General features: G+C 44.1%; 1 protein-coding gene across 2 annotated transcripts in view; it reads left to right on the top strand.

Annotated features, from left to right (window-relative positions):
• ENOSF1 (enolase superfamily member 1) overlaps positions 1–24883 on the top strand; it is a 238364-nt gene that overhangs the window by 59403 nt on the left and 154078 nt on the right. The window lies entirely within an intron of this gene.

The raw sequence follows: 24883 nt of genomic DNA, 5'->3' as shown, positions 1-24883 counted from the left end.
CGAGACATGTTAAAGGGAGGACTGTGGAAATTTAGTTCGTGTACTAAACATTATCTACGCCATCTTGCAGACTCACGTATGAGAATACACGACAGCCATTTTAGGTACCATGGTCTCCCTGTTCACGATCGCCCGTCAGCACATTTCCCTGACCATGCAAGCCTTCCCCGCGCACCCTGGCTGCCCCCGCGCTCACATGCACAAGCCATGAAACCCCCCCCCCCATGACTCTGTCCCAGGGAATCACACCCCGCGCCTGACCAACACCTCCTTCCTGTCCATGAATACCCCTCTGTGGATAAACCCTTCCACCACGCTCGATTGTCCACACCAGTCCTTTCCGTCCATGAATACCCCTCCTTTGATGACCCCTTCCTCTGAGCCTGAACGTCAGCACTGACTGCTGGTCATCCTTTAGCCCGAAGATACAGTTTATTGCCCATTACCGTACGCCCTCGCCTCTCCTGAAAGAGGCCACTATTGATCACGACATCCCCGCCCCCGGAGATTCGATCAGGCGCACACATTCCAAAGAGATCGGCAGAACACTCAGCTGCGTGATAGCCCCTCCCAATCATATGAGGGGAAAGGGTCTCTACTGTTGTCATGTGTTGGAGGGGGCTGGAACTGGGGGGTGTCGGAGATATCGTTCTGATGTCATTCTCATGCTCTACAATGTCCCTGTTGTAATAAAGGACGTTCACATGTCTTAAACCAGTGTATAAAAGACCAGGTCTCAGAGAGGTTGAGAGAGCACCTCGAGACGATACCTTGTTGTCCGATCTGATGTGTTCTACTCCGTCGGAATAAAACTTGTTTCCTGTCTTCCAGTCTCCAGCGCCTGCCTCTTTATTTAGTAACTTCGTATGGTATTAGAGGCGTTCTACGCCGGGCAAATTTAACTTAGGAAACAACTTCTGAAATAGCCTGACCATTGGAAATTGATCTTTATCAGAAGGCAAACCTCAACAGCCAGACACCATCGATAATACAGCTCGCTGCCAGCCTGAACACACTAGGACACCAGGTAGCACATCTATACAAGGTCCTCCGTCCCAAAAACACCAAACTTAATGACAAGGTCACAAACTTCTGGGGGGAGGCAGCAGGGAAAGAACTAAGTGAGGGCGAGAAAGCCGAGCTATGGAGATCCACAACTAGGAAAAAGATAACGGCTACACTTAATCAGACGAAATTTTGGCTAGTGCACAAGGCATACTGGACACCGGCCCGACTGGCCACCCTGGGTATTAGAGACAGCGATGTATGCTGGAACTGCGACAAGGAGAGGGGAGACTTAGAACACCTCCTGCTCAAGTGCCCAAAAATAAAGGACTTTTGGGGAAGAATCAGAATACTCATCCACGAGATCACAGGTATAGACATACAAATAGACTTCGCAAGCCTGGCTCTAGGCTTCACATCCCAGGCCATCACAACGACAGAAGATCGTGACCTCATTGACCTTCTGCTGACAGCCGCATTTAAAATAGTCCTAACTAACTGGAAGGACACATCGAAAGCGGCACCCCAAGCATGGCTCAACTGGGTCACGTTCCTAAGGGGGGCAGATAACATCACAGCGAAACACTCACCGAAAACGCACAAGCATTCAACCATGTGGGGGTCCTTAGACCTCTACCTATCATCACATAAGCCGCCATAGGCGTTTGAACAAAGATATAACTGAGGGCGCATGCTGAAACCTATGCGTTAACAAAACGCCCTGCACACCGCTTATCTCCTACTATATCTCTCTACTGTTCCCTTCGGGCCCAGGGCGTGGGGCAAGATACGGGCGAACACAGAGACGTGACAAAACGTCAAGCTGCTCCTTGGAACATGTACTATGGAATCCGAACTTTGGAATACCGAGCTATCGAACAACCTCAAGAATACGGACTAGCGCCCCCCCCCCCTCTCTCCCTCTTCCTTCTTCCTTTTTCCTCCTTCGCCTACTTTCTTCTTCCACTCATGTAGAAGCCTTGTCCATGTAAATATATATATTTTTTTATATACAATAAAGAATTTCAGAAATAAAAAAAAAAAAAGAACCACTCTCATTAATAAGAGACCTAAAGAATGATGCTTTAGCCCTATATATGATTTCTCAGGAAATGCAATGTAGCCTTCTTCACGTGGAGACTCTGCATGTCTTGTGTTTTACATTAGGATTTTAACTTATAAAGAGCCAGCAACAATATGGTCTCTCTGACAGAAGTAGTAACCCCCTGACGTATTTACATTACATTATATGCACTTTGTGGTCTGCACATTCATTGCAGCCGGCATATTAACCCTCTGCGCTACCTTACGATGAGTAGAAACTCCCAGTACACAAACCTCCTATCTCTCTCTCTCCACGAAGTACATTAATCACTGCAGTTATTTTGACATTTTTATTTTTGGCTGAAAATTGCTGGAGGCCATGAAAGCTGCAGCAGGTGCTTTAAAAACCATTATATTGACGCCCCCACAAGAAGTCCGCACTGGGTGTGGTGGCACCGGTCGCACCACCCTAGAGCAGGCCCTGCTACTATTTTACATCTAGAAATACAGAGAACAGCCTGTCCTTGTCTCCCGTTTTGCCCTTTGAGGCATTCATATAACAAATGGAAAAGTTCTTGAATGTAGCTCAAAGTTTAGGTTTGGAGGTGCCAAAAAATATACGTGTAGGGAGCGTACTCGCACGACATCCAGCTGACCAAGGATAGGAATGTGTTAATTCCTGTCTTCTGCTCCTGGTCAAATAACTGGTGACAGTGAAACAACAGGATCACTGTTGCTAATTTGTTTGTCATCGAGACGCACAAAGTTACATGCAGAGTATCATATGGAACAATATTAATTGAACTGGATCTTTCTCTAGTTAAATGTGATTTTTTATGGCATGGGTACCAGGTAGCATATCATAATTGAACGGCACCACTTGTTTAATAAGTGTGACCATAAAGGCTACATGTGACTTCTCTTGAAGTGTCGTGTTTTGTAGAGCCAAAAATATATTTACATTTGTCAGTGTTTGTGAGAAGTTGGCCTGGCATATGCTGTCCACTAATTAAAGTGGGCCTGTGCACCAGTCCAAACAACCCTTATGATGTATGAGGTCAAAGATAACCTTTAGAAAGCTATCCTAGTGGTAGCTGTGGAGAGCAGCCTTCAAGCTTAATCTTGAAGGAATGTAAAGCAGCTTGTTTTACCAGAATATCACCTCCTGAATTAATTAAATGAAAGGAGAACCACACAGTAGTTATATAAAAATATATATTTATTAATATAACACTCTCTAGTATCCTCTACCCGAGGATAGAAGACAAAGCACACAATACGAGATCAATAGAACAGTTGTAAATAGCACAATACACAGTAGGTTCCAGGGGGAGACCAAACCATATACTAAAATAGTGGTATAACAACCACAACTCGGGTCAAAACTAGGTCTGGAGCATGTAGAATCGCTGGGACCCCAAGGAACCACCCAAGGTGAGTAGATAGGGACCCCATGGAGGACGAGTGCAGCGTGCTAACACAACAGTGGGCTCTGTACAATTCTATGGGGAAGTCGCAGTTGCAATTTTACAGTTTAAGGACCCTTCTAGGAGGACTTCGAGGAAACCCTTCAGAACATAAGAGGTTGAAGAGCCACCCCACCTGTGGATACCGTAGTAACAGAGTTACCTATCCCAGAGGAGCCGGGTACATAGGGCTGAAGTGGCGTCAGAAACTGCTGTTGTTCTCTATGGAAGGCTTCGAAGAAGTGCTGCTGCCATAAAGGTGAAAAGGGTCACAGGTCCTGCACGGAGCCTGTATGAAGCAAGGGCAAAAACAAAGCTTTGGACTGAGAGGGGGACGTAGTTGGGCCCAGTCGAAGTCCAGCAGAGTCCAGAGTGTCCAGACGGTCGAAGGTTAGTGGTTTCTACTTGTAGAATCTTGTCCATGTAAAATCTAAAGAGCTACAGTCAGGTAAGCCCTTTTGTACCCACAGGAGAGGGTTGGACGGATTCAAGGGCCTTCCTAGGGGAGGGGTAGGATAGAGGGGAGGTTACTCCCATGTCCTTTGTCCAGTTTCGTGCCAGAGCAGGAGCCAATGGCTCCCAGAACTGGTTTGAGCTGGACTATGCACAGGGACACCAAATGTGCCCCAAGTGCAGACTTTCAGGCACTCTCGGAGTGCACCCACCCAGCCCCAATACACTAAATTCTGTCTGGGAGGTGGTCACACCTCCATGTGACAAGATGACTATTGTTTTTAAAAAATATATTTTTATTACTTTTACATCGAAAAAAGAAAACAAAACATAGGGCATACCAAAATCATACAATACAGCTGTATCAAATAGCAAGTAAGACATGGAAATCAAGAATGCAACTGACAAGCACGTAAACAATGTAAAGGGACCGGAGCATCCAACACCTCAATAAAAGGACACTAATTCCAGTCACCCTCACTCACTCTGAGTCATCCTCACTGCCCAACACCGGCGGTTCAAACAAATCACCCCGGTATTCATTCCATGCCCCCCATATTCGGGTACATTTCCGAGGGCATTTCCGGTTCAGATATACAGCTCGTTCCGCCAACATTGCGGAGTCTAAATCCTTGCAGACAAGATGACTATTGTGATGATTTCCTCTGTTCGAACTTGGCACAGCAGCAGGAGGGCAGAAATGTGTCTCTGGTCGACAGCATCCCTCTTGTGCTGTCCGGGTCGAGAAGGCTCGCACCGGATAGACCAGTGACCCCACGAAGCTCGCTTCAAAAGGGTGGAATCATACCTCCCACACCGGTTACCGGTGTGCAGATATGATTCCAAGGTGTTTGATACCAAGCATGATATGTTTCTATGCAGCCGTTTTCAAGATAGCATTTACCGCGAGGTTATAATGCACCTCTACCTATATGTCTGGCTGAGTCACAGACTACCTGGGAGAATGGTCTCCGAAGACTGCAGAGAGGCTCTGTTCATGCAGGGGCACACTCACTTAAAACCCAGCACCCTGCCTTCAGGATTGATAAGGCCTGCTATAGGGGTGACTTATAAGTTTTAAGTGTAGTAACCTATAAATATTGTGAACCTATATCTAAAGTAAGTGGTGCAAGCACCACCTTACACAGTTGCTGTATGTAGCAGACCTGTTGTTCCACTTTGCATGGCCTCTCATGAGTGGCATAATACATGCTTCAGCCCATGGTAATAGTAATAGTAGTAGTAATACTTTATTGTACAGTTAATAAAAACCATTACAAAACCAGCGACGATAAAAACAGTTATAAATGTCTATAGCAGCTAGGGAATAATACTTGTGATAAGTTAAAAAAGGACAAAAAAACATCTACAATATTAAAAGTTAGAATTTAAAAAGTAGTTAGGAAGGAATGTTCGTCCGCAACTAAGGCACTTCTATGTTTCCTTCATGGAGCTTTCTTATGGTTAACCTGACCCCCTTTCCCATTCTGATTGCGTTGTAGTCCACATTCCTTATAGGAGGCAGGACGTTCTTTTCCCCGTATGCTCATACTTTTTAGTAATCTGTCCTTGTTTATTCCTATGAGCCAGCTGTGACTCTGTATAATCCGAGTATTTTAGCTCTGGGGGTATGGAAAGTGCGCTTTCTTTAGCCGTTTATTCTTTCTTTGTTTTGATTCTGGCTTCTGCGGCTTCGATATATTTTACCAGTCGACAAGCCGTTTGGACTTCGTCACCTGAGAAGCAAGCCAGGACTGCTTGCCTGCAGGACCTGCTCCCTTTTTTGTTAAATAGTGGTCTCAACAGGTTCCTGCGGTCTTGCTGCAGCTCCTTGCAGATGGGGATGAGGTGTAAGATGTTTTCCTCATCATTCCCGCACAGGCGGCATTTTGCTGGTTTTAAGGGACGCAGCCAGGAGGCCATATGGTCTGCTGAGGGCAATACTCCTAGCCGATATTTTAGGAATTACTCTTTTGTTTTTTTGGTGAAGCTGGATAGAAGAAAAAGCCTTGCTGGGCTGTTGTCTTTACTTTGTAGATCTTTCCAAAGAAGTGCATTAAGGGTATTTGCCTCTCCCCTGCTGATTTTGTACCAACTTTTAAGGTATGCTCCCTTGCGTGCCAGCTCTTCTTTTACCAACCCAAATTCGAGTCGAATTTGCGCCGGTGAAGTGTACCTCGGGAGGCCAAAAATCATGCGCATTGCTCTTGTTATTGCTCCGTCTACGGTTTTGGCGTCCCTGCCTCTCATTGCTTCGCTTCCATAGGTAATAGATGGAATCAGTTTGGCTTGGATCAGCTTTATTAGTGGGAAGAGGTTTGGCCCAGCGATCTTGTTTTTTCAAATTCCTTAAAGATACAGCTCTCATTAGTCCTCTCTTTTTTGTTTCCTCGCGTTGTGGTATAAAGCTGCCCCTGTGATCTATGGTTACTCCCAGATAACAATATTTATTTATGACATCCAGTTTCCTTGTGTCCAGGTACCAACTGGGTGTTGATTTCTTTTTGCAGTGGTTAAGGCACATGACTTTTGTTTTGTTGTGGTTGATACTGAGTTTATTTGTTTTGGAGTATTGCGAGGTGATGTCAAGGAGCCGTTGTAGGCCTATCGGAGTCCGGCTGATTAGCACCAGGTCGTCCGCATAGAATCGGTTGGACAGCTGGATTCTCCCTAATTTAGGTGCATGGGAGGTATTTTCGTTTAGTGTGATCGATAATTCGGCCATAAGAAGATTAAATAGAGTTGGCGCTAGCACGCATCCTTGTTTTACTCCTGTGCTGGTTGGGATTTTCTTAGTTAAGAAGTTCCCTGCTCCTAATTTAACCTGGACCCAGGTATCACTGTGCAAGAGGATTAGTTGGTTCAGCAGTGTTGATGGGATTTTCATTCTCTTTAGTTTTTGCTACAACAGGTTTCTGTTTACATGGTCGAAGGCGGAGTTATAATCGATGTAGCACAGGTATAAAGGTTGTTTTGCCTGGAGCGCTGAGTCAAGCAGAAGTGATAAGGCTAGTATGTTAGTGGTCGTCCCCATATTTTTCCTGAAACCGGTTTGGTTAAATGGGATAGCCCATGGGAAGCCTCTGGGGTACATAGTCCCAGGGTGCAAGGGTACCATATACTAGGGACTTAAAAGGGTACCCCAATATCCTATCTGGAGTGTACCGAAGTACATGCATAACAATTTTAGGGAGATAGACTGGGGTCTTGATTCGCAGGATCCCAGTCAGACTAGTCAAAAACCAGCAAAACGCCAGGCAAAAGGTGGGGTAACCATGCAGTCAGATCCTAAGTTCCTACAGTGTTGTTTCAATGAGTTCTTTAAAACGACCAGTACTTCGTGTGGATAGGTGTATGAGTTTGGAGAGTGAAATTCTATGTGCTTAAGTGATAACTTCTGTAATCCCAGATCTACGTTTCCATATATTGCTGATCTGGTTTATTATTTTATTTTTCATAATTTTTGGGTGAATTTATATCGTCTTTTATGTGTGGGACTCAAACCATACAGATTTTACTTATTGTATGTGTGTCTCTGACTTTTGATACACCTACCTGTTTCAAAAGTGTGTCACTGGTCTGAATGAATGGCTGCACCTGGGCATTAAATGTTTCTTGCTTTACATCTCATCCTGGCAAGGACCAGGCAATCCTCCAGGTGACCAGCAGTGCAAAGGCCAGCGTTACATGCTAGGTGAAGAACCCTTTTGCCGCACCGTACAGTGGCTGAAGGTTAGCGTTTTCTGCTTCTGGAGACATTCTACTGATTCTGCGCTGTCTATAACCTAGAAGGACATCTAGGGGCATATTATTCAGTGATTTGCACCGCCCTTTTGCAATGCAAGGGAGCGCAAGTGTGACACAACTACTCAGTCAGATTTATCAAACCACGGTAGGCCACCTTGCTTGGACCTGAGTGGCTTGATAAATTTAGAGTAACGCAACGCAGTGCAAGTCGCTGCTTTGCATTACTGTGCTCCATGGAGGCATTCTATGGGTGGAGCGTGGGTGTTCCCACGCAACCACCCATGGATTTTTGCACATTCACAGATTTACCATTACTGGTAGACCTGGGAATGCATCAAAATGCCACAGCTCCACAGGATAGATATAACGAGGCGAAATCTCATTTTTATTCAGCCTCGTGTTTTCCTCTTTCTATGTGTGCTGCATTCTGCAGCACACATAGAAAGAGGAAAATACCTCAGAGGATCGTTTTTGTGCAGGAAGATGTCCCTTCCTGCACAAAAACAATCCTGCTTACAACGCAGGCACTTTTGCACAATGGTGCCTGAGTGCATGGTTGGCACTAGGCAACACATTGTGTGCCAGTGCAGGATAAAAGGCAGGAATTCACAGTATAATGTTAAATACGGTGCATTCCTTCCCTTACCTGCAGTGCGACATGGTGGGTTGCAACGTTGCGTTGTGTGAATTCTTGCTAAATCTGCCCCTATACTGCCTTGCAATGACCAACAGTTCTCATGAAAACAATTGACAGACATTTGTCATTGAATTGGCCACTGAATTTGCACAGACATACAGTTTTACTGATAAATCTATACAGCGCACAAATGATAATGTGTTAAAATCGGGTTTCAGTGAATTTTTATGATTTGTTCATCACCAAGCAAAGTGTCTTGATCTGTTTTGATCCTAATAAAATGTTTGTTTCCATCACATCTCAAAATACAAAACAAAGTGCGTATTTTGTTCTTTCCATGCTACTGATATATTTTTTAATATTTGCACAGTTCAAGTTTTGTATTGTGTAAGAGAAATGTAATATCATACAGCCTTTCTTTTCACACTCAACAAGATTGTCACACACTTCACATTACAAAATCTTCTGACTGCAGTCAAGAAAGAAAGTAAATGCCAATCTCCATGTTAAAAGACTAAATGGCAGTTTGTCACAGGACATAGCCTGGCATTTGACCTCTGTGACAGGATAGAATGCAAAGTATCTTTGTTGCTCTTTAACTTTCTGAACTCCAGCATGGAGTATTTTGGTGGTGCTACAGCCCTCCCTACTCCCCCCCCCCCCCAATTCCTATTTCCAGCGCCTATTCCCTAGTCACATAAAATACAATAAATCTATTCCTAGGCATAGCTCTAGATTTGCAAGGTTTTGGATTTAAAGAACATTCCCACCAGTGAGCATAGAACGCTGTGAAAGACGTAGCTTGCCAGGCATACTACTTGGAATGCCATGTGACATTTGCATTTTCCTCCAGTGCAGTTGTAAGCACAGTACATTGCGACACTGCGGAAAAGCAGCCCTTGATCCAAATGCACATACTCTTTGTCTTTTTTCAGGGGTGACTCCTCCTTTTAAGCTGAAGAGTGTCACCCCACAAGCCCTAGAGCTGAAAAATAAAATGATAATAACATTTATTTATTACCGTTTTTTTCAGTAACCCGCCCCGAACTGAGTGTCAGGATGGGGTGGGCCAGCGCTCCCTAGTGACTGCAGCAGGGAGCTGTTAATTTTATAATGTGCATGTCTCTTTGGCCAGTCATCTTGGGGACGGCCAGCCAAACATGCGTCATTTAAAGTTCTCTATCCTAGCTGTCTTAGATAGCTGGGTTGGAGAAAGCTCAGGCCTCCAGTGCTCTTAGGAGCGCTGAGAGAGACTGTTCTATCCTATAATGGTGCTGCTTTCATGCTGTGAAAGCAGCGCCAGGATTGGGTAGTGCAGTTCCCTGCATTGGGAGCTTCCTGGAAGACACCCGAGGGAGGAGGACGTCACGCTGCAGAGGTAAGTGAATTTATTTTAATTTTTTATGCCCCACCAACACACACCCGCCACCACCCCACCCGCCGTACCACCCTTGGTGTATGCCAGCCACCAGTGTCTTTGTAGTGTTTTTTTCTTCGGGGGAAATGCTTTTTTACCTGTAGCGAACCCACTGGAGTACATCCCTGACCATTTCCACTGAAGGGAAAGGGTTGGTGAAGTGCTTTTGAATGGCAAGAAACTCAAAAGTGTTGGGCGATAACAGACCCTCAAGGTAAACAACGCCCAAACCCATATTTTTGTGTGAATTACTGCTGCATAATTGTACACCGTTGTGGTGTACTACTCGGTAGTAATACAGCCATTTACACCGTCCAGGTGTTCCTTTATGGCTACCAGTCTGGTGTACAGTGAGCCAATTTCCGTTATAAATAAAAGCATATGGCCGTAAAAGGCTTTGTAAACCGTGCCTCAAGACACAACCTTCCCTTTCGTTGTAATAGCTGTAATGTGGTTCTGTTTATGAAAATGTTGCTACGAAAGTGTTAAGGTGTGTTGAGTTGTGTAGTATGTGGATTTCTGGATATTCTGATGCTTCAAGCTAACCACAAATTACTTACCCGTAATATGTTACTTTTTACCACTTTTAGTTCATTCATACCCCTGTAGGTCTCACCAAAAAAGTACCTGCATGCAAAGAGACCCATAGAAATTACTAAGGTAGGTTATACCAGGCGTGGGACAACGCGTCCTCTCTTTGTAAGAAAAGTGCTGACAGGACAGACACTTTATATTAAAGTCCCATCGTCAGCAACATTCACAGTCCAACCCTGAGAGCAGCTCAGATCACTGGCTCTAAGTAACAACTGAAGGCAGCCAGCAAAGACCAGGAAATGAAGTTAACACTAAACTACGCACAGCCAGAAGATCAAGGTGACTGTCCTGGCCAGTGAGTGGTAAAACACGCGTGAATGGAAGTAACGTCACTCCCCGGGGCCTGCGTTTGGCAGCTGCATGTCTTTGTGCTGGCACGCATGACGTGCATGGGAAAGGGCTGCACGCTTGCGGCTCCTACTGTAGGGTTTCTTTCATGGACTTCCCTCGGGAGCGCCGCGTAATCCCTTCAAAGAGGCTGCCTGAAACCGAGAGCAGATCAGTGGCTGTGAAGTGAGGAAGCAGAAAAACGGAGGACCCTTTCTTCTACCCCCTTGTAAAAGAAAATGCAGATAATGTGTACTTGTGGCATTCTGTTAATACGATTTCCAATGTTATTAAAAATTAACAAAGAGGTATATAACACCCCTTCAACACATATTAAACAATTTGATATGTTTAGAAAAATTAAAAATAATAATTAAATAAGTAGAAGAAAGTAACATCAAAGTTCTTTGGAATGGAGGTGAGCTGGGGCAGGGGAATAACTCTTGAGGATAGAAGTGCTCGGGTCCAAAATGAGGGTAAAAAGATGTTCTATAAATGCTTATTGATACAGTGCTCCGGACAGAGGCAGTTGACAAACAATTCTGTAAAAGAAGAAGCCCCTAGAAGATGGGAGAAGGGAAAGGGTGCTTCCTGTGACCTTTTCTCTATGTAAACCCTGTCCAGCCAAGTGCGTTCATTTGTCTCAGGCCAGCAAAGCGACAGGACTGCTAAAACTCTGCGCCCTGCGGTACCACAGGGAACCACCCAACCATCCGCACCAGTTACCACAAGTTAGAAGCAACCAGAACACTGTAATGCAGTGGCGGCTCCTCCGCTAAGGTGGAGAAGCGTGGCCCCACTGCTTTTCAGCAGTGGGGAAAATGAAAAATAAATTGAGGATAACACGTTATTATCATTTTATTTTTCCTTACTGAGGCAGTTTATTGGGGCGGGCTGGACTGTCTTCTAGCCAGGAGGGGGAGGAGTGGTTCATGCACTTAAGTGCGAATGCCGGTTTGGCACAGCCCGGGTGGAGAACATGCACAGGCTCCCACTGCCTGTCTGAGTGCCAAACCACAAAGCTTAGACCAATCACGATGCTGGTGACAGCAGCGTCATGATTGACTAGGGGCGCTTGTGTGCTTCATGCTTCCGGAGGAGAGATGCCGCCTGAGGATAGACAGAGAGATGGCAGCCCTGCAGAGGAGGTTAGTGAGATGTTTCTTTTTTCTTTCGCCTATGCCCAAACCCTCGGGCTCACCACCCCTGTTCTGTACCAGCCGGTGCTACTGTAATGCCCCACAACATACACCTCACCCATGTCAATTTGGGTAAACACCAACCCCCAGGGCTGTCACATTATTCCCTAGGTCATGTGCTCATCAAGGCTTCACACTTACGCTGCAAAATCTGTTTATAGATTTTGAAGCAAATCTGTCCTGTTTATTAATGATAAGGAAACTAACACTGGTAAAAGCACTAGATGGTGCCAGATGTTGGCGATACTGAGTTTTCTCTAGTTCATGCCCCAGGACCCACACAAACCTCCTCACTTGCCTACCAACACCTGGCTTCATTCTTGTGGGAATATTATGCCTCCTGTACCAGGCACCTGCCAGGATGAAGATGATGTGGGGAAGATACTCTCGTCTGGCTGATGCTGCAAGTCGGAGCATGCAGATACAGCACCCAAATCTTTGGAGGGACAGCAGGATCAACACAAGCAAGGCCGCTAATTCGGTTTCATGGTGCCGCGAGACACGCGGGAACTTGAGATCGCTGTGATAAATGTCAACAGAGAAGGTAGAGCCAGATGTCCAGCTGCTACAACCAAGCTTTTATCCCGGATCCTGCACAACTGGATGCTTCTAAAATGATGGAAACTCTCAATCTAAGACACTGCTGCTCCATCACATGTTCTGGTTGCAATCTCAGGTAAAGTTATCCTGGTCTCAGTTCAGTGCAGTATGCAAGCCACACCTTGATCATCAGTATTGGGACAGAAAAGTTCTCCACATGGTAATGGACCTGCACCCCTGCCCTGAGTGCTTCAAGTGCACTGATGCCTGGATCACTAATATTGATTTTTGTTGTCATAGGCAAACACAGGTTAAACTTGTGCCATGACATAGGCTTGTCTCACGATTTGCAGTCTTATTGGAACGGGAGTTGTTCCCAAAGCGCTTCCCTCATAGTGGCGAGAGGCTGCTGCCTTCACCGGGAGTTAAGAAGCGTGATTGCGATGGTGGTAGCATAGTGTGTAGTAGGAGTAAACCGGTCCTTTTCAACTTGTGTCACTAGAGTGAGACACACAGGCTCACTCATTCAAGGTTCTCCTGCTGTGTGCTTAACTCACCCTTGGCCTACATCGCTTTGGTGTGTAGTGCTGCACAATGCACGAGTGGTATATCTGTGCTGGATGTATGTGTGCCTGGGAAGGGTACAATACAGGGATAATGCAGTCTAGTACAGTGCGTACATGGTGAATGCATGTGCTGGGTGTATGCTTGCCTACGAAGGGTACAATACATGAAGGATGTAATACTGTGCAGTCTGTGCATGATACATTCATGTGCTGGGTGTGTGTGTGCCTATGAGTGGTACAGTACAGGAGGGATACACTTCTGTGCAGTGTGTGTATGCTGTATACATGCACTGGGTGTGTGCATGTCTGTGAATGGTACAATACATGGAGGACCTTGGGTTCCATTTTGGGAGACCCAGGCTGCATGGTGAAACATGAGGAGAGGAGGTAGAGGAATCCCCCAGATAGATTTGTGTATTGCTGCACTCCTGTAAGCCGTGTGGGACACACACTGGAGAGGGGTGCGCCAGGCTTCCCCTGCACGATTCAAAGGCTACATCTTTGATTCAGTGAGAGGTCACGAGGAAGGGGCTTGGGCACATCTAAAGAAGCTGACTGGGCTGATAAGAGAATCATAAGGATTAAGGCTGAGACCCTGGGCTAACCTTTTGATACACATAACACTGTGGCTGACATCTAGTTGTGAACTTTAGTCACTGCTGTGGCCTGTATTGTGGGGCTATCAGATTTGGAATCACTCTTGCTGTGACAGACTGCTTTGAAGAGAAAGAGAGGGCAGAGGAGAGGGCACTTCAAAAGAAGCAGACCCCCAACATAAACTTCAAAGACTCAGACTCTAATTCACATTTGGTGTCTGGAAATGGACTATAAGAAGGGGAGCTTGAGGCCTCCTAAATTGTAAGCTGCCAAGCAGCCAGATAGGTTGCATGACGTTGGGAAGCTCTGTCAGACTTCTTCCTGTGACCAGGACTGGGGGCCAAGGCCTGCTAGTATCCCTGTTGGTGAGGGGACATCACCCAGGGAATTCAAGATCAACCGGCCCTGGATCCCAGATCATCAGTGCCTGCCTGTTTGCCAAGACCAGTGTGCCCTGTGAGGAAGAGGAGAGCATTGCAGGGAGAGAGATCCAGTGGGAAGCCCTTTCGAGTGGACTCCCTGTGTGAAGTGTGACGAGACTGCTGCAACACCGATTAGGTCATTGCTCGTGTGCAGGACAAAGTCAATAAAACTTGTATGCCAGAGTAGGGCCATTGTGAATTGAGCTGTGTGCATTGCTGTGCCGACTGGGCCGAGCTTGTGTAGTGAGGAATCATCAACCTGTATGCTAGGAGAGGCCGCCACAAGAAGGTTTCTGTGCTGTGAGGGCTATAGCCCTTGTACAGTGGTGAGCCAATACCCATCTTCCTAGAGGGGCCACCTCTGAGGATTTCGTTGTGTTGAACAGGCCAGAGCAGGGAGGATACGGTGACCCAGTTTGCCATAGGGGGTAATCGGGAGCAACAATACGTGCAACCTAATCAACATCCTTTCCCACCTTGGAAGTGAGACCGCCATGGGAGCACCTGCACACCGTCATCAAGGTGAGGGACCCACTTAAGGATTGTCGTATCACCGCCCCCAGCGTGGGATGGATCAGACACGTTCCTTGCAATTAGGAGCAGCAAAGAACCTCCAGTCGCTTTGGTGGCACGCTTGCATGTGAGAAACTCTTGGCCTGCTGAATGCAGCCTGCCTAGGCCATGTACACAATGCGCACCTGATTAGATGCTGCTGCTTCTAGCACCCGCAAATGAGGCACACTAAGGAACTCCGAACGCTCCAAGCCTGCAGGTGCCGGTAACACCAATTTCAGGTCAGTTGGCCTGGGGAGAATTTGCTTACAAGATGGCGCTGTGGCCTGGAACACTGTGGACTTTAAAATAGAGTCGGAGAGGACAATTAAGACCTGGCCTGCTAGAGGGGCTTGTCCTGGATGTTGCCTATAGTGAATGAGGAAAAACAATTATCACTGGAGAAATACTAGAGCCCTGACCTCAGGGGAATTGTGTACTTGTTTGTGAATGTCATATTTTCCTCTGTGTTGTTAGCAGTAGATATAAAATACTTCCGTTTTTTTTATTAAGTGAGTATTTGGCTGGCCAATGATTTATTGCTGCTGCTGTGCGCATTTTGAGTTGTGATCCTGTGTTCACTCCCTTGTATTCACCTCTGAGGGACCCTTGGACTGCTGAGACCTCACTGTTCCTGTTCAAGTGCTGAAGGGGGTTCTTGGCCCAATTGTTCATGATCCATAGTAGGTCGGGCCAGAGGAAATCAGGAATGAACGTCCTCAACCCTCACGGTTGAATTCAGTAACACCTGCGTGCCCCTCATAAAGGGGTTCGGACAATCAGTTTTTTCTTTTGTGTGTTGAAGCTTACTAGCCCACCTTCAAGCCATGCAATGGCTAAAGAAAGCTTCTTTTTTACATAATCAGTTTTGGATTGTTTTCTTGTTTTTTTTGTGATTACAAAAGCTCAGGGAGACAGCTAAAAAAGTCCCTAGCCTAGACCTAAAAAAACAATCTTAATCTTCAATGTTTTACCACCCACTGACTTTCCCCCTCCCTAATAGCTCTCCGTTGTCCACGTTTACGTATTCCTGCCATTAGTTTGTTACTGTAGTCACCAATGACCCGCAGTACCCTTGCCCCCAACCCTGTCATGGTCTGAACTTTTCACTTCGCCTATTGACTGAGACGAAGTTGTCCTTTTTGGAGTAGTGCCAAGCCGGGACTGATTTACATATGATTCATTCTTGTCGTTGGTGCAATGGGGAGCAAAATAATGATGTACTGGAAAGCTGGAGTCATTGCCAAAGGCTGAGATTAATTTAAGCATTCCACCCATCAGTGTTATCTTTTCCTCAGTGAGACTTCCTCCATGCACTGGGTATGCCCAAAAATGGGCCCCATAGCTTACCTTATGCTACATGTGTTCATGTACAGAGGGGGCGAGGCTTAGCAGTTTGAGCTATAAAGTCCATTTTAGGCAAGGCCAACACTAATTCGCATGGGGTGGTACCTGTTAGTGCTAGCAAAGTGTAAACAAAATATGGTTTGAATGTGGCCCAGAGTAATTGCCAGCGGTTGAGATTCATTGACATATTACATCTACCACCTTTTAGTTTTCACCACTGATTTTGCTGAATGGCAAATGCCCCCTTCAGATATTGCCGCCCACACCCATTCACCAGACCCTCTTAGGCAAAAAGGATATCGAATAACCATGCTCTCAACTTCTGTCAGAGTTCAAACAAACAAAATATTGTGAAACTCAAAAAGACAATCCTACCTGTGAATAACAAGAACTTTGGTTACCACAGAAAGGGCAATAAAACATTACTGTGCATATATCATGAGTTCCAAATCCCAAATCCTCGTTTAATTTTTGTGATACAACCATGGTCGGGCTAATGGAAAATTTAGTCTGAGTGTAATATCATGTAACAAAATTAGGAGTCAAATCCCAGGTTATCTGACAGTGTTATATTTGGTCTTGTGTTAGGTGCAAAATCAATAAAAAAAACTAAAAACTCGAACTCTCAGAATGTGAGCCTGATTGCTGACTAACTAACGTGTAGTCCTAGTGTCTTGGAAGTGGGATCTAACCAAAGCAATTGAAGCAGTAAAGAGCTAAGTAGCAAGTTCTCCCATAACAATACAGGAGAGGTCAGACAAACACAGAAAGCCAATGCCAAATTCAACACAACACTTAGCGCTTGAAGAAGGCCATAATAAGCACTTTACCTGCTCTCCACTGTCTCTCACACGTTACTACATACTGTGATTTAAAGAGAACTAAACATATCCAAGTACTTGGGAAAATCATATGTTAAACTCCATTAAATGAACATCCACTCTCTTAACAAAATTCCAACTTTTCCATCATATCCCTGCTTGCAAAATGGATATGCACAGTTTATTTAAATGACCTATCCCCCCAATAATAGGTACTCAGGATTTTATGCTACAAAGCTTTTTAGATTACCAGTTGTATTATCCGGTCGTCCACCCGTTCTCTCATTTTTAATTGTACGTATTTATAATGTATATTTATCTAAAGCCTGTTAAGATATAACATAAAAAACAGTCTCGGAATGTCTCTAAATATCACTTGCAAGCTCGAGTTCTGTCCTTAAGAAATGATATACTTAGTGTGTAGTATTTCCTGGCTAAATGGAACTGCAGCACTGAAGACAGATTTTCTCTAGAATATGGTAAAATGACTACTAATTTTATAAAACGAGGTAAAGACCTAAACTTCTTAGATAATCCTTTACACGGGCCAAGAAGAGATGCTTTACACCTAAGTAAAAATATGAAGTGAGTTACAGAGTCTAAACAAGACACCTACCCATGTACCATTTGAAGATATAATTCCTATTATTGCCCGATTTGGAACTTTGTACAAAAACACCGATGTTGGCTTTCACTGGAGATGTACTCCAATATGTTAAACTCCCAGATGCACAAACTCCCAAACTTCCAGGGGGCTGGCTGTGCCTAAGAAGTCTAAACCCCAAGTGGCCTAAAAACTCTAATCTTCATCCTAGACCCTCAATTTCTCCTCAAGCAAATGGTTTCCCACACTCTTTGACCAAATTGTCCCCAACAAATACAAAGTTGGAACTCTGGGATCATCTGGATTGCTCATTTAGACATTAATTCACTTATCAGGGCAGTAGCCAAAATCAATTTTCTTTCTAATTGAAACTACTCAAATTACCACCATATGTAATGCCAGAAAACCACACTACAGTTGTAGTGTTGTGGTCTGGTGAGCCCCTACTTTTACTACAGTAATGCCCTATATGCTGGTTTCCAAGCCTATCATATTAAGAGGCTTTAAAAAGATCCGCATGCCGACAGCCATATTATATTTGAACTAATAAATCACCAGGTACCTTTGTCAACATACCTAAATAGCCTCCAATGGCTCCCAGCACAAGGCAGATTGATATTCAAGATGCTCTGTAAGATCAACAAGTGCATTGAAGGGTCTGCCCGGCATGCCTACTAGCCAAGATAAAAAAAAACACCAACCTTCTTGTCCTCTCTACTCACACATGAAAACTTTCAAATCATACGAAGAGTCATAAGAAACCGGACAATCGCAGTGATAACAACCCGCCTCAGAAACAAGATTCCAATTAAACTTCCACAATCCTTAACTCTCATGCTCTCCAGATAAGCTCACAGCACACCGTTCACAACCTCCATAGCGCTGCTATGGATTTTTTGAACACCGTATACAACTGATTATTTTTTTTTTTTATATACTTCTTATTTACTGTAGTTTACTGTAATGTGCTTTCAACTATTGTGAATCTCAGTATATCTGTAAAATGTTGTAGTATTCTTAAGACAACTTGTGTATATATCTGCTGTATTCCCTTCAGTGCCTAGAAGCAGTTCAGTTGTGCGGTGTGATCTCTTCAAATAAATATCAAATCACAATTAATAACTTGCAGCAAACTTTCTCATTTAGGAGACATGCTCACAGGGAGACATTTCAATTCTTTCATGACAGCGGGAAGATCATGGCCTCCGTGCTCGGATTTTTAGGTCGGCTTGCCAAACAGCTGAATGCAACACCGATTGTTGCCAATTCCTGTAAATGTCCTTAGAAGCTTGTGATTTCTCTTGCTTTCTTCATTTGTTTATTGTTAAAATAGTCCCTGCATCACTGCCGGCCTCTGGGTTGTAGGCATACAGCTGTGTACTACTGGCATTCTGCTGTTTATGCTGCCGGACGTTGGTTGTAAACAGAGAAGCTGTTATATTTACATGGTGGACCTAAATAAACAGAACTGTTCCATAAATGTACATAGAGGTGGCTTTGGCTCTCCCCAGAAAAGTCTTACCCTCTCGCCTCACGTAATTGACTGTTTGGTATATTTTCCCACCTTTTTTGGAATGCCTGCATTGCAGTGCCTGAGGAAGTTTTACTTCTCAAGCGTGCACTCAATTATCACACTGTATGTTATTTAATTCATACATGCATTCTGTACAGAAAGCAATCTTTCTCAAAATTGATTTTTTTTAAAAACTCCATTGAATTATGGTTCTGTTTACCATAATGCCCTTTAAAACCCTGAGGTGGCCGTTTGAAACTTGGTGTATTGGTTAGGGGCCACGGATGTAGCTTGTAATGGCAAGGATCTATTATTTCCTTGAGTTGAAGGCCTTTAAGAAGAAATAAATGAACAAATATATATTTTTAAAGAAGATACCTCCAATCCTCTGGGTAGTGAGCTGACGATTGTGTGGTCAGTTGGAGGCAAAGTCTCCAAAGTAGAGAGTTTGTGGGTGCAAGACTTTGAATCTTAGCATCTGGCTGATTTATGTATGTGGTTTATCAATAGGGATGCACAAAGCTGAAAATATATTTCTTGTTAACTTTTAATATATTGAATGCCTGTTGGGCTTTTACATGAAAATCTAGCCTTTTGTGATTATTTTGTTTGCATGTGTAATTTCTATTATGTCACTCATGAGAATTTGTTTTCCAAAAAATAATCTTAACGCCATGACAGCTCAGACTAGGGATCGGGTCTATGCCTGATACTTGCTCCAGGGTTTACACATATCTTCTACATACATTGGAGGGTCTTGAGATATGTGTCCCATGCCAGTGACATTTATGTACTCTTAAGGGAGAACTGCCTTCAACTTTTTGTATATCTATATCTACATCCATATTATACAGTGGTGATTGTCTCTGTATACTTATGGTTCAGGCCACTTTCCTTTGAAAAGGCATTTTTTTGGTTAGCCTATAACCTTTGACCCCATGGACGAATCTGCATGAAATTTGCCAATTCACTAAGACAGTCATCTGAGGTCCAGCATGCTAATTTTCATGCAGATCTGTGTTTTATTGCTGACTTTCTTTGCTACTTAACTAAAAAAAGAACGAATTTGGTGCATGATATGTCTTTCAAAACATTTTTAAAGTACCAGTTCTGCGTTTGCCAGCTGGGCTGGAACAAGATGAACACATATCTTAGTTTCTCCTTATCTCTTCTATGCAAAAGTGCTTTCATTGGCATCGGTTAAGTAGGCAGGGGTATCAGCTACTAGCCCTTACCTGCACTTTAGTATTCCTGTCACTGCCCTGCTACCCCTGATCTAAGGCATCATGAGGTCAGAGGCAGAAACATAAAACCATGCTTATTAGAGACATATTTATTTTCTGTAGTTTCCACTCCTTGCCTTTTCCCTTTTGGGGTGAACAAGCAGTGTGTGATTCCACTTTCTCCCCTCATGGCATTTTGGTGAAATTATGCTCTTGAGCACTATTAAAGTTCAGTGTCAAAGGATCTGTTTTTTAGAAGTCTAACGGTAGTTGATACGATGATTAGTTTTCGTTTCCCTTTTTTTGTTATCAGTACTATGAGTGCTGGCAGGACTTTTGTTTACAAATCTGCAGGCTCTTATGTATACCCACACAATCTTTAGTCCTCTTTAGCTCTCCTCTGTGAATACAGTTGAATCTTATAGAGGTGTTCAACACTAAAATAGGATTAAATATAACTTGTTAGGTCTGGCCTGGCAGCATAGGTGTTTGGTGACCTATTGTTACCAATTTTTTTTACTCTTTGTAGAGCTGAGGTTAGCTTCACTCAGAGGAGTATTTCTGTCTCACTTTATGCTATTGGCTATTTGATCAATTATTCTACCTTCATCTGTAAAGTGCACCCAGTCCTCTTCAAAAGTGCACTCAGTCATCAAGTATTAAATTATTTATCTCATATATGTATTGTTTACAGAAAGTATACATCTTTTGTTTTTTTGTTTTAAAAATAACTGCGACATCTTTTTTAATGTTTTATCCATGGCTCAAAATGTGAGCCAGACCTGTTGGTTTTGCTTGCCAATGCTTGTTTTTTTCTTGTTGTTTTGTGTTTTTACAAAGGCCTGGGTCCACTTGGGCAGCATTCGGGTAAAGGGACAGGTCAGCTCTGGTTGATAGTTTTTGCAAAGTTCTGAAATCTAATCAATCGTGGCCTCAGTTTCATCCATTTTAGAGTCAGGCATAATTGCTCTGCAGACCTGTGGCTCCCTTTGAGACTCGGCTGATTTATGTTGAAGTGAAACAGAATCAATGAAAGCTCCATTCTATGGGAGAGTCGATGCCTCTTTACTGTAAATGACAACTGTTCCCCGAGTCTGTCCTCCTTTCTTCTTGAACAGAACACCAAACACTGTCACAGAAGAAATATTTTCTATTATCTGACAGCGGGGCGTTCTTAAGAGCCACTTTGTAATACTTCAGATAAGGCCCAAACAAAGTGCTTCCTGTGAGCTTACACGAGTGGGGCGCTGTGAGGGGCGGCAACGAGAGGGGGCCTACAATATTTATTGCAATTTCTTCAAATCCGAATTGATTTTTTAATCGAGAGACGTATAATAAGAAGTTGCAGAGAGGCCTTAATGAAAAGAGTGAGGCAGGAGGGCAAAGCAGGATGAAAGACGAAATCCAGAACACCCGTACAGTTGCAATTTTTTTTTCTGTTTGTATCTTTTATGCAACGCACGTAATCCCGAATCCTTATGTATCGCAACTGGTTCTTATGTAAAGCGCTCTGACACCTTCGGGTAATGTTCGCGCTATATAAAAGCGCATTAAATAAATTTTTAAAAAAGTGTGAGGGGGAGGGGTCATAAAATAAAGCAAAGTATCAGGAGCATTGTACGATCACCATCCGCCTGGCAGTTATAAGTGTTTGGATGTAAACATCGTTTGGACCCCCCCTTTTTTTCCACCGGGCTGGATAGAAAACAGCAAAAAATAATGTGCAGAAGCCAGGGCTTTAAGTGGGCCGGGTTCGTCCGGGTCTCACACCCGTTGGTATTGTAGAACTGAAATAAAATAAAACTGTATATTTGCGATTTTAACTTTACTGAGAAAAACCCTGAGGATTTCCGATCAATGAGTGTAATAACTGGTCAGGTGATCCCTGTCAATGATTTAATTCCCGTTTGAATGTCGCATGTTTTACTGACTCTTGCACTCACTCCATTAGAGAGTTAGCTATTCCCACGATTTTGTGTTTTCGGATTTGTTTATGTTCAGCACATTACTCTTGGAGAGTGCATACTTTGAACAGCCGTGATTGAGAGCTCTGGTGTTCAGGCTCAAGAGGGAGGGGCATATTTATGAACCTCCTTGCGCCACAGCTGCGTCACTTTTTATGACGCTTCGCGGGGTAAACCACCAAACCATTTTTATAAGACCCCGCAAAGCTACTTTGTGTGGCTTTGAATGGCCTCATAGATATGGAGTTAAGGCTAGGCAGCCTTTATTGCTGCCTTGTCTTACTCTGCGACAAGGAGGCGTTCAACAGGCATTGCGTTGGGGTTCCCACACAACATACCTGGATTTTGATACTACACCATGTCAACCTGGGCATGCAGCAAAACCTGCCCCTCCCGAGCTGAGGCGTAACTAGGAGAAATATCTGTACTTCTCCATGTTTATTCCTCTTTCTATTTGTGCTGCATCCTCCAGCACACATACTAAAAGGAACACGCCTCAGTGGATTGTTTCTGTGCAGGAAGGTGTCCCTTACTGCACTTTTTTTTTTTTGCAGAGTTTTATATAGCGCGAACAAGACCCGAACCGATTCAGGTTTCAGAGCGCTTTACATATCACCAGTTACGTTACATGAGGACACACATTCATTTTAGGCACGGGGAGATTAAGTGATTTGCCCAGAATCACAGGAGGTTTTGGCGTCGTTACCGAGACTCGAACCCAGATCCCGAGGTCCGAGGTCGAGCGCCCTAGCCGTTAGGCCAACTCCTCTCCTCTGCACTTGATCCTGCTGACAACACAGGCACCCTTGCACCATTGTTCAAGGGTTCCTGAGTTGGCGCTAGGCTGCAGAAACTGCACAAGTTCAGCGGGAAAGGACAGGAATGCACCGGTTTGGATAAATACGGTGCATTCCTGCCATTTCACTTTGACTAGGGTAGCGCAGCAAGGTGACTTACTGCGCGGCCCTATGCCAAATCCTCGTAAATATACCCCAGAGTTTCTTGGAGTGCCTGTAGGTGGGTCAAAAATGTGTTCAGAATACATGGTCATCCAATCCTTGGCCTCTGCAGATAGCACAGAGACAACCATTGATAAAGCTAACAGTCCAGGGTGGATTTAGGTGTATGTCAGTTGCTATGTTTTCATATGTGGATACAATAACAGAAAGCTTAGAGACACCAAAATACCGGTCAGGTGGCACAGAAATTTGGTTTACGTGTTTAAGCCATGTGTTATGTTGTCTCTTTAATTAATCTCTTAGAATTGAAAAAATAGTTTCTGAACAAACTATCTCCAAAGTTCAAAGTAAATCCAATTATAAACAAAAGTTTCAACCTAAGATTAAACCCCTCGAGTTCAAAAATAGCGATAATCTTAAGTGTTTTCGCTGTGGGAGTGACTCACCTTTAGCTTATTACAAATTGTGTCCAGCTATTAAGGAAAAATGTTCCAATTGTGGATTAATTGGACATTATTCCAGAGCTTGCCACAGGATGAAAAGTAAAAAATCGTATCCTTGGTCCATACAGCACTATTGGCAGCCTACGTCTCTGAAACATAACCATTCTGGCTGGCCTGCTTTCCATGATTTTGTTTCTGTAGCTAAGATGTAATTTTACAGAAGCTGCCCTGTTTGGTGGCCTAGCTTCCGCATCACAATAGACCGGAACCCTGTATGACATTAACAGCACTCCAGTAGGTTGCACATGCACACCTTGTACCGGCCAATCTCAGTGTTCTGCACATACTGGATCAATAGCGCTCCCACAGCTGCTATTTCAAGGTATGATGCAGAGGCAGTCGTATTATGATGGTTGCAGTGTGGTTGACTCTCTAAAAGCAACTGCTGTGTATCCTGCTTGCACTGCCATGCGGCGTGGCACAAGCAGTTGTCTGCCTTCCTGCCGGGGAACCCATTGCCTGGTTTTAGGATTCTAGTTGCAGCTGTGACTCCATTTTCTTAGGACCCATGATCCAGAAGTGTTTGTGACCCTCTCTGACAGGGTCAAAATGTCTCCTCCTTGTGGCATGCAAATTGCAAATCACCTCCTTGACTGGCCTGCATTCTCCACCCTCCAGTGGTGTAATGCAAAATGTTGCCCCCCGCAGAATGTTATAGGGGCTCTTCTTTATCCATTGGCTCACAAATAGTCCACAGTTTTTAGCTAAAAGATGGCCCTCTGAAGGGTTGCCTCCCACCTCCAGCCCCTACCCACAAGGGTGACCAACTGAAGTGGAGGCAAATTCTGGACCGGAATGTAAAAAATCAGGACAAAGGGGCAAAATTCAGGACAAAAACTCAGAACTAAAGGCCAATTTTACAGACACATCTAAAGCGATGCCATACCCCACTATTTTATCAGTGCATGTATTTACTATTTAATAAACAGCACTATTTATTCACTATGTTCTTTATGTGATTGCCTCTAGGCATGCTACATTCAGAAGGCACATTATGTCCTTATTCAGTTGGAAATTAATGCCCTTTGCCCTTGAGCACAGTGTCAAGTACTTCACCCCTTTCCAGGTGTATCCAAACTTTCTTGGAGAGAAAGCAACAGCAACGTTTTGATCATGTTTCTAAACATTTTAAAACCTATCGCAAACGGTTTGGGAAACATTAAGGTAAGGGACCATCTGCTAGTTTAGACAAGTTGAACAAAAACAGCTGGCTTACCTCAACCTCCAGTCAACGTTAAACCTAAAAACAAATTAAAGAGTCAGGACAGATGGTGTGGGCGACAGTCTCACATCTAAGGCCAGGATGTGAGGTACCCACAACTTGTCTGTAGTCTTACAGCACTAGAGTGTGAGTATGTGATTCTAAATTTAGCTCTGAACTGT

Source organism: Lissotriton helveticus, chromosome 4_1, assembly GCF_964261635.1.
Source record: "Lissotriton helveticus chromosome 4_1, aLisHel1.1, whole genome shotgun sequence".
Taxonomy (NCBI): Eukaryota; Metazoa; Chordata; class Amphibia; order Caudata; family Salamandridae; genus Lissotriton; species Lissotriton helveticus.
This window is presented reverse-complemented; position numbering and strand designations above follow the sequence as displayed.